Here is a 20,049-nt window from a genome sequence, read left to right as displayed (position 1 = left end):
ACACGCCATTGGCCTTGGGGGGTGGGGTGGCCACTCCTGTCCTTACCCGCAGATGATCCAGATCGAAGATTTTTACTCCATATACCTCAGATTTCAAAATCCACAAATGACAAAGTTCATGAAGTTTAGATCCGGTGACCGTGGTGCCCTACCCTTCTCTCACTCCAGCATCCAGGAAACATGTCACCCAGAAAATGTAAGCACCAATGGTTTCAGACCTTACACCCTGTATAATAGTTATTTTGTAAGTCCTTTACTGTCTATTCAATTTCGAAATTCTTCAAGAGATTCAACCTCTCTTAAATAGACGTTGAATAAAATAAGGAAAGAAACTGCTGAAGAACGTCAGGTGTCTTGATGACGATTTCAAAAATGTTAAATCTTTAAGGTAGGTAGCTTGGGTGTGAGTTTATGTTTCAAGTTTTTGAATACACATTACGAAGGTTTTGTTTCATTTCTACGGAATAATACGTAATTGAAGACTAAATTGGTAAACGCTGTAAGTGCCACAATAATTCAAACACCGTTTTTAACGTTAAACTGTGAAATGTGCAATGCTTTATAATGTGGTAAACGTGAAATGTGGCTGGTAGCCCTCTAAGTAGTTCAAAGGGCGTGTAAAGAGGTCACTAGTGTGAACGTTCTTACGGGCAGATGTGCTGAACGATGCGATTTCCCAACACTTTCGCTTTTGGTACTTACAACGATTACCACTTTTAGTCCTCAATTTGCTTAGCGTTGACCGATATAAGTGCAAAACTTTATAAAATAGGTGAAGGAATTTTATATTGTTACTCACCATAGGATACAACTACTTAGTAATATTAGGGTATTTATGATTTTATACAGAACCGGTTCTAATAATGAAATGCAATATTAGGGGTACAGAGATATTTAATTGGGATGCACCAGTCAGCCTCTGGCGGAAATCACTCAATTAATGTATTAAAGAGGATCTCTCACAGTTAGAAATTCAAAAGGGCTCGTTCAAATTGTTCATATCTTATTTAAATCTTGAACTTTTTTAACAAGAATTAAATGATTATGAGAATATTCATCAAATGCTATAGCTGAATATGTGAGCCGTTTGAGTGTTATTTAAAGTAATGCTCATTAAATTAAAATTTGTGAAAAATATATGAACTATTATTTGGGAGCTTTGCATTTATGCATACATAGCTATATATATCCATTTAAGTACACTAATGCACAAAAAGCGTATGAAATAATAATGGAGAAAGTGAAATAATTAAATAGATCGGGAATTGTGTGTAAGTTATAAAATATTGTTGGACATTAACATATTTATAAACTTCTTTTCAATTTTCTAACTCCTTTCAGAGAGAAAAAAATTCGTTATTTTTGGTATATAGTTAAAGAAATATTAGAGAAAGAGAGGGGGGATTTGGTCAAACATTCGACAAGTGTCCTCATATGTTTTTTTGTTTTCCTACTCAATTATTATTCTCATTAGCAAGTTTAAGAATAGTGATCTTTATTTATTTATTTATGCAAGTATTATCCTGCCGAAAAACAGCTGGCTGGCCTTAGTACAGCAGTACGTATACATATAAATACAAAAAAGTCATAAATTTATAATATAAGATTGAATGATAAAGATGTGACTGTACAAAAGAAATACGAAATACAATAAGAGGTACAATAAAATATGAATGATATATACATTAAATTATACATGATAAGTCATTAAAATAGGCCTAATGAATGATTAAAATACACTCGAATAAGCGAAAAGTACACTCGTTTTGTTTCCCTTCCTCATCTTCCTCTCATCTATATATACATTGCCTATAATACACGGTAATGAAAAACACATTTTCTTGCAGCGGCCACAGTGAACACAATATTTATGCACAAATATTTGACAGAAGAAGCACATTTGTAAAACTTTCCTCTTAATTATAAGAATAGTAACTTGAAGAACAAATATACATTTCCGATTCCACCAGAAGTAATTACATTACATACCATTAGTTCTAGTTTCAAGTCGCCATGATAAAACTTTTAATCTTTTCTTTTTCAGCGAAAAAGCACACTGAATTTTCCTGTTTATGAGCGAGAATTTCTCTGCTGATTTCAACATGACTTACTAATTAAGTTAGTGTGCTCCGTTTGTTTTTTGAGTTTTCTAAAGCAAACGCTGAGGGGAAACACAAGACTGGGGAAGGATCTGTTGACAAAAAGTAGAACATTTGCATAAGCCTTGGTCTGTCCTATTATATTTCAAAATTAGGACAAAATATTTGGTCAACAGAGAATCATCCATAAATGAACTATAATTTTCATTAGTAGTTGCCATCACAGCATTCTTTAGCACGGGAATTTCTCTTACACTTCTTCTGATTTTTCACTATTTAATATATTATTTACTTGAAATTACACTGCCTAATGGTTTGACTAGTGTGAACACTACAATGAGAATATTATTTTAAAAGAAGAATATGGTGAAGAGTTTACGAAGATTTTTTTTAGGTATTTGTCCTGAATTATATTTTCGCACCACTCCGTTACTTTCCATATAAAATGAAATCAATACAATAGCCTTTTGCTTGATCATAATCTTAATAATATGTAAATTATAACCAATATTATACCCTGTACGCTATGAGATTATTGTTCATGTAATGTATCATAATGAAGTGAAATAGATATACAGTAATTGCAAGAAACTGTCTTGAATTATCAGTTATGTTTCCTGATTCTTTTCCTGTTTCCACGTAGTCTACGATGTACGAATTAAATACATTCGCATTAAAATATCTCCTGCGTAACCAAAGTATTTTTAAAGATAATTCTAGAGAAAAAACTAGCAATTTTGATCCTCAATATGCTCCTGTAATGTTGATGATCGTAATAAAAGAAGCTTCAATGTGGACTTGTTGTCACCTTTTTCATGTAAAAGGATATTAACTATTTGAAAGCCAAGATTTATTACATAAATTAATAAGTTTTTACCTCAATCGATAAGTAGAATCGTGACTTATTCACATCAAAAATTATTATAATGTTGTTAAAGAAGAAATTCTTGATCTTTTAAATCAAATTAGAGATTATAACACCATTAAGCCTTGTTTCCATTATTATGAAAAAATATAAATATGCTGACCAAGGCAGTAATTTATTTTATTAAAAACATAAACTAAACGTAACGTTTCAACCTTCTAGCAAGGTCTTCATCAGACTCTGTATCAAGTACAAAAGTAACAAGATACCAAAAACAGGGCATTATATACACAAAACATTACTCCCTCCAGACTAATAGAAAGTTGTTTTGGAACTTTCTAGCAGGTGGCTTTCACTATACTTTCACCTAAAAGGCGAAAAATATATACTTTCATATAGAATGTGGATTGGGCTTTATATATCATGCTCTTTTTCCTTCATTTTCTTCCTTCTCCTCTCCTCTTTCTCTCTTGTCCTTTCCACTCTTTCTAACACTTTCTTCCATTCTTTGTTTAACTTCAGTCCCCCATTCCAGTTCATTGTGTCTTCTTCACCTTTCTTCTCTATTTCCTTGGATTCCTTCCATTTTCTCACTAGCATTCTCTTCTCCCTTCCTATCTGCTTAGCCTCATCCCACTCTATGTCATGTCCTGTTTCTCTCGTGTGTTTAAATATCGCATTTCTCTCTCTCTTAAGTCGTACATCATCCCTATGTTGTTTCAACCTATCTTTCAGTCTCTTTTTCGTTTCTCCTATGTACACACTCTGACATTCTTTACATTTTACTTCGTAGATAATCCCTTCCTCTTCCTCTTCTCTGTTTTCCTTTATCTTGTTTGCATTCTTCGCTATTCCTAAGATGCTTCTCCCTCCCTTCCTGTAAGTTTTAATGCCCACTTTCCTAAGCACTTTGCATATCTTTTCTGTGGTCTCCCCCATACTCCTTATTCCAAACCACCTCTCTTTTTCTTTCTCTTCATCTTTTTCTTTATCTTCCAATTCTCCCCTTCCTCTTTTCTTCCTTCTTCTGTTTATGTCCAGTCTATCCTGCTTCTCATAGCCATTCTTTTCCAGCTCTTTCCATAGGCTATTTATTTTGCCTTCTTTTTCACATTCCTTCGTGCATATTTTCGTTATTCTGTCCTCCATATTCTTTATGAAATTTCTTTTTGTCACCTCACTTACATCACTTCTTTTGTGGCAGAATACCCCTGCTGCACACTTCTTCTGATGCCAAGCGGTTTCAATTTCTTCTCCTCTCTTCCTTTTCATCAATATATCAAGGTAGCTTAACTTGCCTTCTTCTTCTATTTCAAGTTCCAATAAAATCCCTCTTTCTTCATCTTGTATTTCTTTGGCAAAAATGTCAAGCTGCCTCTTTGTTCCCTTCCATATGCCAAAACAATCGTCCACATATCTGCAAAACAAAATTATTTTGTCACCTCCTTTTTCTATCACTTTCTTTTCCCATTCATTCATAACCAATTCAGCCAATGCTGGGCTTAGGCTAGAACCTATATTCAGTCCTTCACTCATTAACATTATTTTATCTCCCATTATACTGTAACCGTTATTCCAAATGGTTTCCAGCGCCTTCACTACCCTTTCACTATCCCATTCTCCTATAATTTCCTTTCCCATTCTCTTTTTAATAATGTCCAAAACGTGTTCCCTCTTGATGCTTGGGAACATACTTTTTACATCTAAGCTAAACATTGTCGTCTTCATCTCATTTAACTTAAGTCCTTTTATGAGAGGGCCTCCCCCATGGCGCAGTGGTAGCGTCGTTGCCTTGTAATCAAGGGGTCCCGGGTTCGACACTCGTGGAGGCACAAGTGGTTCGGATCCCACTTTAAACTGTAGGTCCAGTCCCGATTAGCCATACTGTGCATAAAGTGGACTTAAAACACCAACTCAACAACAACAACAAGTCCTTTTATGAGGTCTACTACTTGCTCACTGTTCTTAACTGCTCTGCTTTCTTGCTGTGTTACTAACACTTCAATAACTTTCTTTAATTTCTTTTCCAAGGGTTCCAAAATATTGTTTCTGCAATTCATTACTGGTCTTAACTTTATCTCCTCTTTGTGTATCTTTGGAAAGCCCTTCAAACTTGGTAGTCTTCCTGTCTCCTTTATGCATTTCTTGAATCCACTCCTCCTAAAGTCTTGTATGACCCTTTCTTTTATAGTTTGTTCTTCTTCTGTTCCACAAATCTCCTCATATCCATTTCCTTTTAGGTCTTCAAACTTCCTCTCGTAACATTCTCTTTCCATCACCACTATTGCTCCTCCTTTATCTGCCTGCTCTATCACCACATCATTTCTTTTCTTGATTTTCTTTATCCCTTCCCTTTCTTTCTGACTCAAATTATCTACTTTTCTTTGTTTTCCCATTTCTTTCTTCAGTATGGCTGCTGTTCTTCTTCTAATCTTGTCTCTAGCTGGTTCTTCTTTTATATGGAGTACTGCTTCTTCAATGTCATATATAACTTCCTCATAATCTACATTTCTTTCTTTAACTTTGAAACCTCTTCCTAGTTTTAAAAAAGTTTCCTCTTCTTTTGATAGGTCAACGTTCCCTATTACCACAACTCTTCTTCTGGTATCCTCTTCTTCTTCCTCTTCTCCCCTTTCTTCTTTCCATCCTAGTCCCTCACCCTTCTTTTTCAACTTTATTTTTATTTTCTCTCTAAATTTCTCCTGCCAGCTTTTCATTTCGTAAAATGTATATTCTCTCGTAAAAATGGTGAGACCATCTTCAATAGCTTTTTCAATACTTTAAGGTTCTCCTTTATTATTTTTATCGTCTTTCTTCTTGCCCTTATGATGTGGTGATAGAGCAGGCAGATAAAGGAGGAGCAATTGTGGTGATGGAAAGAGAATGGTACGAGAGGAAGTTTGAAGACCTAAAAGGAAATGGATATGAGGAGATTTGTGGAACAGAAGAAGAACAAACTATAAAAGAAAGGGTCATACAAGACTGTAGGAGGAGTGGATTCAAGAAATGCATAAAGGAGACAGGAAGACTACCAAGTTTGAAGGGCTTTCCAAAGATACACAAAGAGGAGATAAAGTTAAGACCAGTAATGAATTGCAGAAACAATATTTTGGAACCCTTGGAAAAGAAATTAAAGAAAGTTATTGAAGTGTTAGTAACACAGCAAGAAAGCAGAGCAGTTAAGAACAGTGAGCAAGTAGTAGACCTCATAAAAGGACTTAAGTTAAATGAGATGAAGACGACAATGTTTAGCTTAGATGTAAAAAGTATGTTCCCAAGCATCAAGAGGGAACACGTTTTGGACATTATTAAAAAGAGAATGGGAAAGGAAATTATAGGAGAATGGGATAGTGAAAGGGTAGTGAAGGCGCTGGAAACCATTTGGAATAACGGTTACAGTATAATGGGAGATAAAATAATGTTAATGAGTGAAGGACTGAATATAGGTTCTAGCCTAAGCCCAGCATTGGCTGAATTGGTTATGAATGAATGGGAAAAGAAAGTGATAGAAAAAGGAGGTGACAAAATAATTTTGTTTTGCAGATATGTGGACGATTGTTTTGGCATATGGAAGGGAACAAAGAGGCAGCTTGACATTTTTGCCAAAGAAATACAAGATGAAGAAAGAGGGATTTTATTGGAACTTGAAATAGAAGAAGAAGGCAAGTTAAGCTACCTTGATATATTGATGAAAAGGAAGAGAGGAGAAGAAATTGAAACCGCTTGGCATCAGAAGAAGTGTGCAGCAGGGGTATTCTGCCACAAAAGAAGTGATGTAAGTGAGGTGACAAAAAGAAATTTCATAAAGAATATGGAGGACAGAATAACGAAAATATGCACGAAGGAATGTGAAAAAGAAGGCAAAATAAATAGCCTATGGAAAGAGCTGGAAAAGAATGGCTATGAGAAGCAGGATAGACTGGACATAAACAGAAGAAGGAAGAAAAGAGGAAGGGGAGAATTGGAAGATAAAGAAAAAGATGAAGAGAAAGAAAAAGAGAGGTGGTTTGGAATAAGGAGTATGGGGGAGACCACAGAAAAGATATGCAAAGTGCTTAGGAAAGTGGGCATTAAAACTTACAGGAAGGGAGGGAGAAGCATCTTAGGAATAGCGAAGAATGCAAACAAGATAAAGGAAAACAGAGAAGAGGAAGAGGAAGGGATTATCTACGAAGTAAAATGTAAAGAATGTCAGAGTGTGTACATAGGAGAAACGAAAAAGAGACTGAAAGATAGGTTGAAACAACATAGGGATGATGTACGACTTAAGAGAGAGAGAAATGCGATATTTAAACACACGAGAGAAACAGGACATGACATAGAGTGGGATGAGGCTAAGCAGATAGGAAGGGAGAAGAGAATGCTAGTGAGAAAATGGAAGGAATCCAAGGAAATAGAGAAGAAAGGTGAAGAAGACACAATGAACTGGAATGGGGGACTGAAGTTAAACAAAGAATGGAAGAAAGTGTTAGAAAGAGTGGAAAGGACAAGAGAGAAAGAGGAGAGGAGAAGGAAGAAAATGAAGGAAAAAGAGCATGATATATAAAGCCCAATCCACATTCTATATGAAAGTATATATTTTTCGCCTTTTAGGTGAAAGTATAGTGAAAGCCACCTGCTAGAAAGTTCCAAAACAACTTTCTATTAGTCTGGAGGGAGTAATGTTTTGTGTATATAATGCCCTGTTTTTGGTATCTTGTTACTTTTGTACTTGATACAGAGTCTGATGAAGACCTTGCTAGAAGGTTGAAACGTTACGTTTAGTTTATGTTTTTAATAAAATAAATTACTGCCTTGGTCAGCATATTTATATTTTTTCACAAATTAGAGAGAATAAGAATTCTCTCTGTATTATTTAAAATCTATACCATTCTTCATTATAATCTGGTGGATATGTTTCAGTACGTGCTACGTTATAGGGGAAATTGCAATGATAAAATAAATGTGCAGAGACAATTAAAATTGTACTTGTGCATGTATGTATGTAGTAGGGTAATGATCTGCTAGTTCTAATTGCGTAAGATTGTATAATTGTGCAGAATGTTATAGAGGTCATGAGATCAAGTGTATGCATAAATGCTTTCACATATGGAAATTCAGGATTGAGAAATACTCTGCAAAATCACTGATTGATTCATTCATTTTACACTCTTATAAATGAGAAATGTTAAGTAAAATACCAGAACACTCTATAAGCTTAAATAAAATAATGATATTTCGAGATCAGGAGAATCGCTTTGGTGGTATTGTTGAAGATGTCATGAGGTACACTCACGCACATGAAGCAGTGCTTGCTTTCAAGCAATTTTTAAAGTTGAGTAGATATACTCTCCGAGAGTCATTGTTTATGGGGTATATGAACGTAGCTGCCATGCACGAGAATACAATTACTTTGTTGCCATTAAACTAGCAAGGGAATTCTGTTCCAGCGCAGTCCTCAGATTTCAACAAAACAGCTCACAGGTAAGTATGTAAACCTATTGTGTACATTGTCTTCTCCAGAGGCTATTGAGGGAATACATGCATTGTCATCCATGAATTGTGGGCGTTCCACCAAGAATCTTCTCCTTCCCCCTCTTTCCCTCCCTCTCCCCTTCAGTTTCGGATCGCCCCTTGTTGGCCCGAGAGAAAAATCTCATGAGTGAGGAGCTACAGTAAATTCATTCAAGACTCGCAACGTTTCCCTAACATGGCCTTGGTCTGACATAAACACGTGGAATATTTCTTGTAGGAAATGCAAGCATCTAGTGATCATACAAGGACATTACTTGTTAGCGTCTGAAATGGATTATTTTGTGTATTAAAACTGTTTATGAACTGAAATCAACCATAATATGATTTGGTGAGGTATTTGGAGAATATAACTTTTTGAACTTTACTTCTCACGAAATGTTTATATTGTAAAAAGAACTAAATTCGGTACCTACAAGTAATTAACGTAGATTTTTTTAAAAAAATGCATGTAAATTAGTGAAAGCAAGCCAATCGTCATATCCTTTATCAGAACAGCTTTGTTCATCTATCTACGTTACTCTAGATCTTCACGTCATTTTATACCTTAAGAATTTGTTATTCACAAACGTGGCTGATCGTTGAATTGTTTACAAAATTTGGAAGGAATCATCGTTTTCTTACTTTTAACCAGCTTATGGAAGTGCATGGAACCAATAAATGTAACAGTGTGTGAATTTCAGTTTAAAGTCATAATATATCTTTGGAAGCAATACAATTTACATCTATTAAGAGAGAACCAACATTGATTCAAAGTTACATTCTTGTAAAATGAAGTCATAATTCTTTCCACAGAAAAATTAGTTTGATTGATTGAGTTGGTGTTTTAAGTCCAATTTGTGCACAATAAGGCTAATCGGAACTGAACCTACAGTTTAAAGTGGGATCCGAACCTCTATGTGCCTCCACCTTGTATCAAACCCAGGACCCCTTGATTAGAAGGCGACGACGCTACCACTACGTCATCGGGGAGGGCTTTTCACAGAAAAATGGATTTAAATTTGAAACTTCAGTTCTGGGGATGCAATGCTTATTGAACATTCACTTGCTTTCGGAGATGGCATTTTTTAGAAGTTAGCTTAAATTGACAGGGAAATGAGATGACAAACGGAAATAAATGGCGGAAATTACTCCAAAACCTGACAAATGTAGATAGTATCTAGAAAACAATTAGAATTTTATATACTTAAAGGAAACGAAATACAAATAAACCAGGTTTTAACCTTTAGTTTTATTAACTTATTTATTTATTAACATTATTAATTTAGTAATATTTATTTTGTTTATATAATAAGAAATAAGGTTGCATAAGCACACAAATCTGTAATTATACCTGGTGTATTCTATAAATATACGTTATTACCATTGTTCGAAAACAAGTGCTGAGAATAGTTACATGAAGAAACAAAAATGAGGAACTTTGCGATTTCTCTTTAAACCCTAATAGTACTACTGATTACTAATATTACTATTACTATATGATCAATGATAAAGATTGCAGAATAACTGAGATAGTAAGACTAACAATATCCCAATGTGGTAATGAAGAAAAGTCACAATCATGTACAAATAATAAGACTTCCGAGAAAGAACTCAACACCTGAAAACATTGAAAAGTATTGTGAATGGTATAGTATATGAATGGAATATATATTTACGGAGTCAGTTTCCCAAGGAAACGAACTTGAATAAGAATATCACATGGAAAGCAGATGAAGAAATATGAGATTAGTTTGGAGAACTAAGAATACGCTGACAATTTTATAAAGGAATACGATACTACTGGTTATAAATAGTCCGTTAAATTCTTAGAATTCTTAGCCGGACCCTGTGGCCGAGTGGTTATCTCATCGCGCTGTAACGCTAGGGATCCCGGGTTCGAATCCCGCTCGGGCTTGGATGTTTGTGTTCGTCCGAATAATGAGAAACAATGTGAATAAAGTGGAAATTGACATGTGTGAAAGAGTACGAATGTGTGAATGAATGAGCATAGTGCCGAATAAGGGTATTCCTTTTACAAATAATAAAAAAGTGGTTAGCACATCGCGCTGCGACGCCAAGGGTCCCGGGTTCGAATCCCGCTCGGGCTTGGTTGTTTGTGAATGTCCATTCATCAATTTCATCATTTCATCACTCATTCCCATCTTTACAAATTAGCCAAGAGGCACAAAACGCGAAGTAAAATAAACAAAATCAATCAATCAATCTTACAATTCTTAGTCACCGCAAACTTTTTTGATTTCACAGGCCATATTCTAAACTTAATTTATGTTGTCAGTGCTGGTATTGGTTTATCGTATTGCCGGAAATATTTGAGGACTAAAAGTGGTAAACGTTGTAAGTGTAAACATTGATCTGCTATAGGTAAATACGTAATACATGTATCTCTTTTGATACAAAGATACACTTACGCTTACCAATGTACTCTAGAAACTGAAACACTGGAACTATTGCAGACAGGAAGAGGACGACTGAAGAATACCTATCATCACGTGTTACACCTCTGTCGATTTTCCTTATTATATGATCCGACTATAAACTGAAAAACTTATCTGACTAGGAAATATAAATTTTAATTTATCTGAAAGCAAACAATAGTTTGTTTTCTCCAAGTTTCAGATACTAAAGGGTCATTTATATACTGAAATTGCAACCTGTAGTAACAACAACAACAACAACAAAACTAAAAAAACGCGAGATGGCACAAGTTAAAAATACACATATTTTGCTAACGATTATCGGAAAATGTGTTCCGGCAAGAAAATGTCAACATTTGGTGTTAGCCTTGAGAAGCAAGAACCTTGTAGTTGGATTGTGAAAGAGTTTTACATTGCAGATTGGTTATCTTGGTACATGAAAAATTAAATTGATTAATTAAAAATTCGCTTTTAATTGTAGCATTGCTAATTTTATGCAATAGAAGTGTTTGGTGGCTGGATGTTCAAAATAGACATAATATCTGTCAGATTATAAGTATCAGTTCGCTCAGATTTATCTACTGTGGCTTTAAACAGTCTTCATGTTGTTCGAGATAGGACGAAGTTTAATTTATTGAGCAGCCTACATAAGTCCAAAGGTTGGCAAAGATTGTCTCACAATCTCATTGCACTCGTGGTCGCCTCATATCTTTTCTCTTCCTCATCTTTCAATTGAAGTGTCAATTTTCGAATAAGCCACTCTCACCACCATGCCATAACACAACCGGTTCTGCCATGAACATTGCGAATATCTATGTATGTTGCATGAATATGCTGAAATTCTGTATCTTAAAAATCATTATCGTGTCTCATTTCTAAGGGTTCATTCTTAAAACAGTTGCTGGGATTTCCAGGTACATATTACAATGTATTATTACTCTGAGAAACAGAAAGCTAATTAAAATTTACCATACTTTAGCACGAAAAAAACGTGTAATTTGATCTTCAAAATTTAGCTGAAATGCGTGTTACGTGAAAGGGGAAATATGAGCAACACAATAGGACTTTGTAAAACGAAACGACAGTGATGTTTTTCAATTTTACAAATATCTGGAGGCTATACAAAATTTGTTTCCTTTGGAAATTGAAATTCCCAGAAACTTTGAAAAGAATATACGAAGTGCTTCCGGCACATATTGATGAAAATGCAATCTAGGTTAAGTTGCCATTTCAGCGACAGCACTGACTCTTTTAACAGAGAATAATATTATATTGTGCTTACAATTGTAGAGGAATAATCCCAAAAATGACTTCTTTCAGTACATGGACACTCTTTTATCAACTCTTGGAAGATAAGTTTTCTTTATCATGAAATTGTAGTTGGAAAATGCAATTTGATCTCACATTGTGGAGTGTCAAATATCATTATTGATAAGAAATTTCTGTAGAGAGCTGGAACATCTGCAAAAATGTTCATCAGTACGTAACAGGATAGGCTCCAAGCGACATCCAAAATAAAAACTGATGATGAGCGCAACAGCCCTCTGAGGTCCAAGACGTGTCAATCGGCTTTTTGTTGAGCTGACGCGTGATGAGTGCAGGGTGCCCTATCCTCTTAACTATTTGACTCTCTATACCGGAGTGCGCTACTATTTATCTCAAGATGGACTCTAGTTTTACTCAGGATGCTGGATTAATATTAACATTTTGGAAATTCTACCGGTGATCGAACTCAGGACCTCTTGCACCAAAGGCGAGATGTCAGACAATTTGGCTACGCAGGAGCCCACAGTGATTTCTAAAGCTGCCATTTGTGTCAGTGTGACCTATATGATTTACAGTTCTCGACAACACCTTTCTATGCAAATCGTAAATATATCATACATGGTTCTGAGATTGAGTCTTAAAATTTGAAGTTCATTAATGAACGAATATATTGATTGTTCAGTGTCTTTCTCTCAGCGCGTTTTTTTTCCAGAACCGTCCCTCTTGGTATCAAACAGATCTCCACAGAAGTACTCGTATAGAAATAATTTTTACCCATTCTGATACGAGAACACAACTAATATCAATTGATAAAGCTACTGGACCTCCTAAACTCTTAGCGTCACAGACACTACACATAAAATAGTTCTGTAGGTAAAACGGAGTTCCTCTCAGATTCTACCGTAAGTACAGTCACCGGCATTAAAAACGGAACAGTAATATCCTAAAATACTTGTTTCACTGTAATGCGTTATGTGTGTTGCCTAACTCTAAAGTAATGAGACAATTTCAATAGCAACCATTCAATAACAAATCCAGCCGTCACCTTAGAGGTATGCAACACACATAACGCATTGCAGAGAAGCCTGTATTTCAGGATACAGGTGTCCAATTTTTATTACCGGTTATTGTACATCGACATTTTTAATTGTTGCAGAAACATTTTGTGATGAAGCTAAGGTTTTTGGAAGGTGTCAAAGCATTATGCAAGTAATATATGAGGACTCTCCGATGGCGTAGTGGTAGCGTCGTTGGTTCGATACCCGGTGGAGGCACATAGTGGTTCGGATCTCACTTTTAACTGTAGGTCCAGTCCCGATTAGCCTTACTTACGCATAAAGTGGACTTAAAACACCAATTCAATCAATCAATCAATCAATCATTATGCAAGTAATATGTGAGGACTCCCCGATGGTGCAGTGGTAGCATCGTCGCCTTGTAATCGAGGTGTCTCCGGTTCGATACCCGGTGGAGGCACATAGCGGTTCGGATCGCACTTTAAACTGTAGGTCCAGTCCCAATTAGCCTTACTGTGCATAAAAGTTTGCTTAAAACGCCAAGTCAATCAATCAAGTAATATGTGTACCCAGGCATCATTAACCTAAACCGCAATGTAAGATTGTTCTTCGCCAAGTTCTTCGCGATTAGCCACAAGTGACAGAAACGTAAAATAAACTAACTGAAACAATCAATCAATTCTTCGCCAAGTGTGACCAACAATCAATTGATATCTCCTTTTTCCATGTGGGATGATTTCTTTCACCAAATTATGAAATTCCAATTGCTGAAGCAACGAAATCTTACATTTTCTTCCTCCGGGTTTTCTGCAGATAGGCAGATACGCGGAAGAAGGTACCAAGCATGAACTGAGAGAGAGAGACCATTCGTGACGTCGTAAAATTTTCCCTGTAAAACTAAAAGAAAGAAGAGAATAAGATCTGTCACTCACAAGGGAGGAAAATAAATCAGAGGGAACAAAAGAGTTAAATCAACAGAGAAGACAACATGGCCAGCTTACTAAAAAGAAGAAGAATCTTTCATGGTGAAAAGAAGGATGGAGCTGATGATACTGGCTACCGATTGCAGTGAAGACACATGCTTGATTTCTTCAGCAAGAACCAAAACACCCTAACGTTCTCAGAGAAATACTATACTCTATCCCTGAAATCTGTGGAGCAAGGTCGCGGATAGCGGTAGAGAAGGGAGGAAGAGGTAGACGCTGCTGAGAAGGCTGATAACTGCAGTCAACCCCCCCGCCCCACGCAATCCAGTTCCCTCTCACGTGTTCACTGGGGGAACCGTCTCGCGTCACTACTTGCGCAGAGACTTGATTTCGATTGCTTGCTCCAGAGATAGACGGGACAGAGTATGCATAACCATTTATTCGACAGAGAGAACTCGCCTCTTGTGACACATCAACGGCAGCAAACATTAAAGATGTAGAGAACAAAGAACAATGTAGCTTCCATAAAAACGAAAACACAGTTTTTGGCTTTCTTCCATTCTTTCTAACCCTCTGAAAAGAGTTGGCCTTAATGGCGTCTACCAGTCATTATAATCTTTATTTTGGCTCCCATGATCCAAATTGTTCGGCTTTCACACAGCATGGAATACGGCAGCCTGCTACGTTGCCTTACATGACTAAATGTGACTTCTTGCAAATATTTTCCGTGTTACTACGGGATTTGGATGTTTAGTAACAGACAAATTTAATGCCAAAGATTGTTCTCATAAAATGTTATCCATCTCCTTGCAACGTGTCTTTGCTGCTGAATATCATGTACGAAAAGCAAGTAAAAAGATCTTGATATATCAAAGATTACAGCAACATAACAGCGGGAAGTAGGCTATTAGCTAAAAATAAGATATTTCATAATTTAGAAGTGCTTACACTTTCTTGTTGAAACGTAGCCTACATGGATACATTTATAGTGCAACGCTAATTTTTTTGATTTGTAAGTTCCAAATTCAAGGCACTTGGAGATAACATTAAATGTGAGTTTTTTTGTTTTTTTACACATTCCGAGCAACAATTGTGTACCGTGGGAGATATGGAGTAGCCATACAATTGATTTGATTTTGTTGATTTCTTTTATTTTCCTTCGCTTTTCTGCCACTTTCAACTAATTACAAAGATGAGGATTAATGGTGGTGATGAATATAAAATTAACGAGAGGACAATCACATATACTAGAAAATTTTACTGGCTGTGAGTCCAAGAGCAAGGTTAATATTTGACAGCCTTCAGAGAATTCCTTGCATCCTGGAATTGCCATATAGAGGCAATTTACATATGTAGTAATTGTAAAATAAAAATTACCGAAATCAGGAAAACCAAGTGACTAAACTTGTACTTATAATACATAACTATTCCACAAGAACTGTAACATATCAATCTACAAGACTGCAAGATATCTAGAGTTCACACATGGGATAATCAAAATATGAAAATAAATATTGGTGCAAAAGTAATGAAAATTCACAATTTTTTAAAGATATTTAGACTGAAAAAGTACTGGCTGGAATTTTGATTTTGAAATGATACTTTTGGACATTGATTCAGACCCAAAGATATCATCATTTGCACAATGGGTCGATTTGTATAGGTTTTGTACGATTTACTGGAAGTTGCATATAATAATGATATGCTTCTCTTTACAGATCTTTCAACTTTGTCATACTTCTAAGAAGAACAAAAGGTAAGTAGAAGAATTTACATTTACATGTACTACGTCTATCTTTTACCTCTCTACTTGTGATTAAAACAAAATTTAATGATGAACATTATCAGTAATTAGGATTTATTTGAGGTGGTTGCAATGCTTATCCTAGCGGAAGCACTGATTGGGCATATTCTGGCTTTGTGAATAAAATTTTACTTTTCAGTATCCAGTCTCTTTTCAATCGCAATACAGGTAAACATATAAACACAAGTTAATATTTATCTTGAGATAATATAAAACAGGTACAAATCGTGGTAGTTAACCAAAGAGAATGTTTATCCAGCTCTGAAGTTGACAAAAACTTGTTCTTTCTAATTAAATGTTTACGTGATAAATGATTAATGCTATTTGGTTATGATGAGAAAATAAGATAAAAGTGAAATAGAATATAGAAATCACTAAGAGAAACGTATGAATGAACAAGCTATTCATACTGAACGAAGTCATAAAATCACTTCTGATATACATAGAACCTACACAGACGAATCTCCTTTGTCTTCCTTCGTTAAAGGATTTTTCTTTGTGTTATGGAACGAGTACAAATATACAAATTGTTGATGATCTCTGTGGTGAAGTGGTTACGTAACATGATATAAAGTTCGGAATCGTATGTGCGAATTCTTGATGCGGCATTCAGTTGGTTTGTGTTGGTCCGGTCATCTAATTCATCAATTCATTATTCATATTCTTCAAAATTAAAATCCGAAATATTGAAGTTCACAGTATTTCATAGTATCCTTGTGAAATCGTAATACTAGATGGTATTTATTAATGCTACAAGCATGAGAATAATGTAAAATCTCAACCCGTGTAGTCTGTTACAACACCGTATCAATTAAATGCAGATTATATTTTCACAATACCTGGATTTTTTATGCATAACGCAAAGATGCCTGTACTCTAATTGGTTAGGAAAGATAACGTAAAAAGTCTGAAAATTGCAAGTCAACAACGGTTGTGTAACTTTGCGTAGCCACTATGTACTCAACAAGCGAGATACTGCAAACATTGTCTTCAAACAATTTCGACATCAGAGTCGTCGTTGTTATCAGCAAACCCATTTCCCACCAAACATAAATATATTAATTCTGCCCATGAAATCATCTTAAGTTGATTATATTCTCAAACAAACAACATCCTGATGAATTTTAATATTTTTACATGCATATTGCTTTGAAATAAATGTTTTCAAATATGTGAAATTTATTTATATAAACTAATTAAATTTATATACAACACTAACGTCAAGCAAACCAAATCGCATGCACGCATTGAATTTTAGCCCAAAGAAAACATTTGAAAGGTTTAGTTGTGTATAAATCTTCAAAGAAAGCATTAAAAAACTGATGATTTAGATGCGAATCCCTCAAGAATTAAGAATACAGAGGGATAGAATATTTGCATTCCTATGAAAAAGCTGAATCTACAGCGATACGGTCGCATAAATACTGGAGTAAATGATACAGCCTGAAGGATCTCTGGTTATATTTGCTAGGGCAACTAATGTCAGTGTAAAATTAGAATACTGTTTGGTATTCGCTGGATATATTCTATTGGGAAAACTCAATAACCATGAGTCTGTATCTTGCATATTTTTTTCCATTATGAAGGGCCAAATTATAGCGGGACGAATAACAAATTCAGATTTCGATTCAAGAAGACATATACGTTGTATTCCAATAGCAAAGAATGCATTAGTAACTTTTCATTTGTTATCTTAACATCCCTTTTGTATCTTTTATGTGTTTATGTCGATGAGGACACATGTTTGTTAGACGAAAAGGATGAAAGAAAACAACAAATATCCAAGATCAAACATTCATGCTATAGCCTAGATTCGAACCAGAACCCTAGGTTCAAGATTCATTGAGCTGGTGTTTTAATTCCACTTTATGCACAGTAAGGCTAAACGGGACTAGACCTACAGTTTTAAATGGAATCCGAACCACTATGTGCCTCCACAAGGTATAGAACCCGTGACCCCTTGATTTCAAGGCGACGACGCTACCACTGCGCCATTCGGGGAGGCCCTAAACCAAACATATCTAGATGCTGAAGTAGAAACATCTGATACTTAATTTATGCTGTCCAGAATATATCAAGAGGAAATTATCACAGCTCGACCGCAAACTAGAATTCGCCATGCAACTTTGCCCACATTTTCCCAATATCAGTAGCTCTTCGTACACTATCTTGGAAACCAATTTGTACCCTCTACCTTCGTATGTCTAAGCTCTTCAGAAGCAAAAAATTGTATACGAAATAACTAGACTGCAGGGTAAGAAAAATAAATTTCATGGCGGAATATACGTGATTAAGAGAAGAAGCATAACATATGCTTTCAAATGAAGGAAAATTAAAATTACACTTGAAATTAACTTAAAAGTTATGCTTCTTTTTCAAATTTCTACAAAATGTATTTCTCTTTCGTTCTTCAGATGTTATTACTATGGTGGGTGTTTCTGTGACTAAAGATTTATTTCAATTACTATTAATGCATCCAACATTTTACATCCAGGTAAAGTCCCCTCTTCGTAAACATACATACACAATCCGAAGTATCGTTATTTTAAGGAAGTACATATTTACACGATATTTTGAAGCGAAAATCTGGGATATTTTTAAATCAGGATTTGACTTTAAAATTTGTTGTCCGGTTCAATCCCCTTCTTTATACAGTAGTATCCTAGTATTACCAGGAAGTAGTAAATGGAGAGAATTGTCTCGTATAAAAAATGAATCTATGGTTCATGGATATGACTGTTCATATTTTTTTCTCTCCCGCGTGTCTAATCAAAACACTTTAGGATTCTTACTGCAATATGCGGGAACGTGAACACTTAGTGGACGCAAGCCATGGCCAGTTTCATGCATGCAACATATTAAGAGACCAGAAGTTATTGTGATTCTCCCTCGTAAAATATGTGAACAGATGATATATGTTTTATGTCTTTGACGATCATGCAAAAAATCGCCCTGGTCTGTGTCTCTCATTTCACGGAACCACTTCGTGGTACCTTCATTCATCTTTTGCTTGGCCTTAACTTAGTAGAAAGACAGCTTCTATTTTTCCGAAGAAGTTATATATTTTCTCTAACCATTTTCTGCGAGACAATATGAGATTACTTTCCGTGATGATAAAAGACTTCTCAACATGCAAAGTGAATGATCTTTTACGGGACCAGTTTTTCAAATATGCACGACATTTGAAGTATGTGGGGATAATATTATATTGTGAGTGTGACAATATGCCAACATGTCACATACATTTAATAAGATATATTATTTGCATTCAGTATCTCTAGCTTATTAAAATTTGAATTTAGCCGTTAAGGGTCAAATTTAACAAACCAGGAAGCAATTGGAATTTGCAAATTTATTATTCAGCATTCCTTTTCTGCCACTTTTGGTTAATTGAGACGATGAGGATGAAAGATTATTAACTGAAATTGATAGCCAATGAGATACGAATGAATATCCATGCTCAAGCCTGGCCTTGAACCGGAAAACTTTGCTTACGAGATCGGGAGTTCAACACTAAACCCATTCGCCCATCGAGGTGACTAAACGTGCTGTAGATTAAAATATTATTCTATGCTCTACCCCGGGAACCTCTGGAGCAAGGCCGCGCATAAGGGGAGAAAGTAAGTGGACGGAGGGAAGCACTACTCATGCAAACAGCTGGTAGCTGCAGTCGCTTTCGCCTGTCCACGCAATCTCGTTCCCTCGCACTTGTTCATTGGTCGAGCCCTCTCGGATTACTACTTGCGCACTACTTACACTGCTTTCGTTCGTTCCTTCGCTCCAGAGATTTCCGAGACATAGTAAAATTCTATTATTCTAAATATCCCTGTTCAAAGGACACAGTGCGCTCTCCAAAACTAAGTTCTCCTTATTTGCGCCGTTAATTGTTATACGGGGCCAAGCTCCTTATTATAACTAAAATCGAAAGCTCTTTCCGAGGACTAAAAAATACATGCTCAGGCTAAAAGCTGAGACTGTAAAGCGGCACTAAACACAGTTAAGGACAGAAAACTGTGAACAACCCACAATTCGTCAGAGTATTGGCTGTGAGTCAAGACGTCAAACCCTCGTTGGACTGCACAGATACAGTTTACCGGGGTGTATATATACTACGTGGAACAGAGGTTGACTTATTAATTCAGGGT

The 20,049-nt window shown here is 35.7% G+C and overlaps 1 protein-coding gene across 1 annotated transcript in view; it reads left to right on the top strand.

Moving 5' to 3' along the window:
* mGluR (metabotropic Glutamate Receptor) overlaps positions 1-20,049 on the top strand; it is a 658,640-nt gene that overhangs the window by 61,088 nt on the left and 577,503 nt on the right. Inside the window, exon 2 of the mRNA XM_083117726.1 lies at positions 15,819-15,856. The gene's annotated coding sequence lies outside the window, so the exon portion shown is untranslated. The remainder of the gene's footprint in view (positions 1-15,818; positions 15,857-20,049) is intronic.

This window comes from Lepisma saccharinum, chromosome 2 (assembly GCF_977018435.1).
Source record: "Lepisma saccharinum chromosome 2, izLepSacc3.1, whole genome shotgun sequence".
NCBI lineage: Eukaryota > Metazoa > Arthropoda > Insecta > Zygentoma > Lepismatidae > Lepisma > Lepisma saccharinum.
This window is presented reverse-complemented; position numbering and strand designations above follow the sequence as displayed.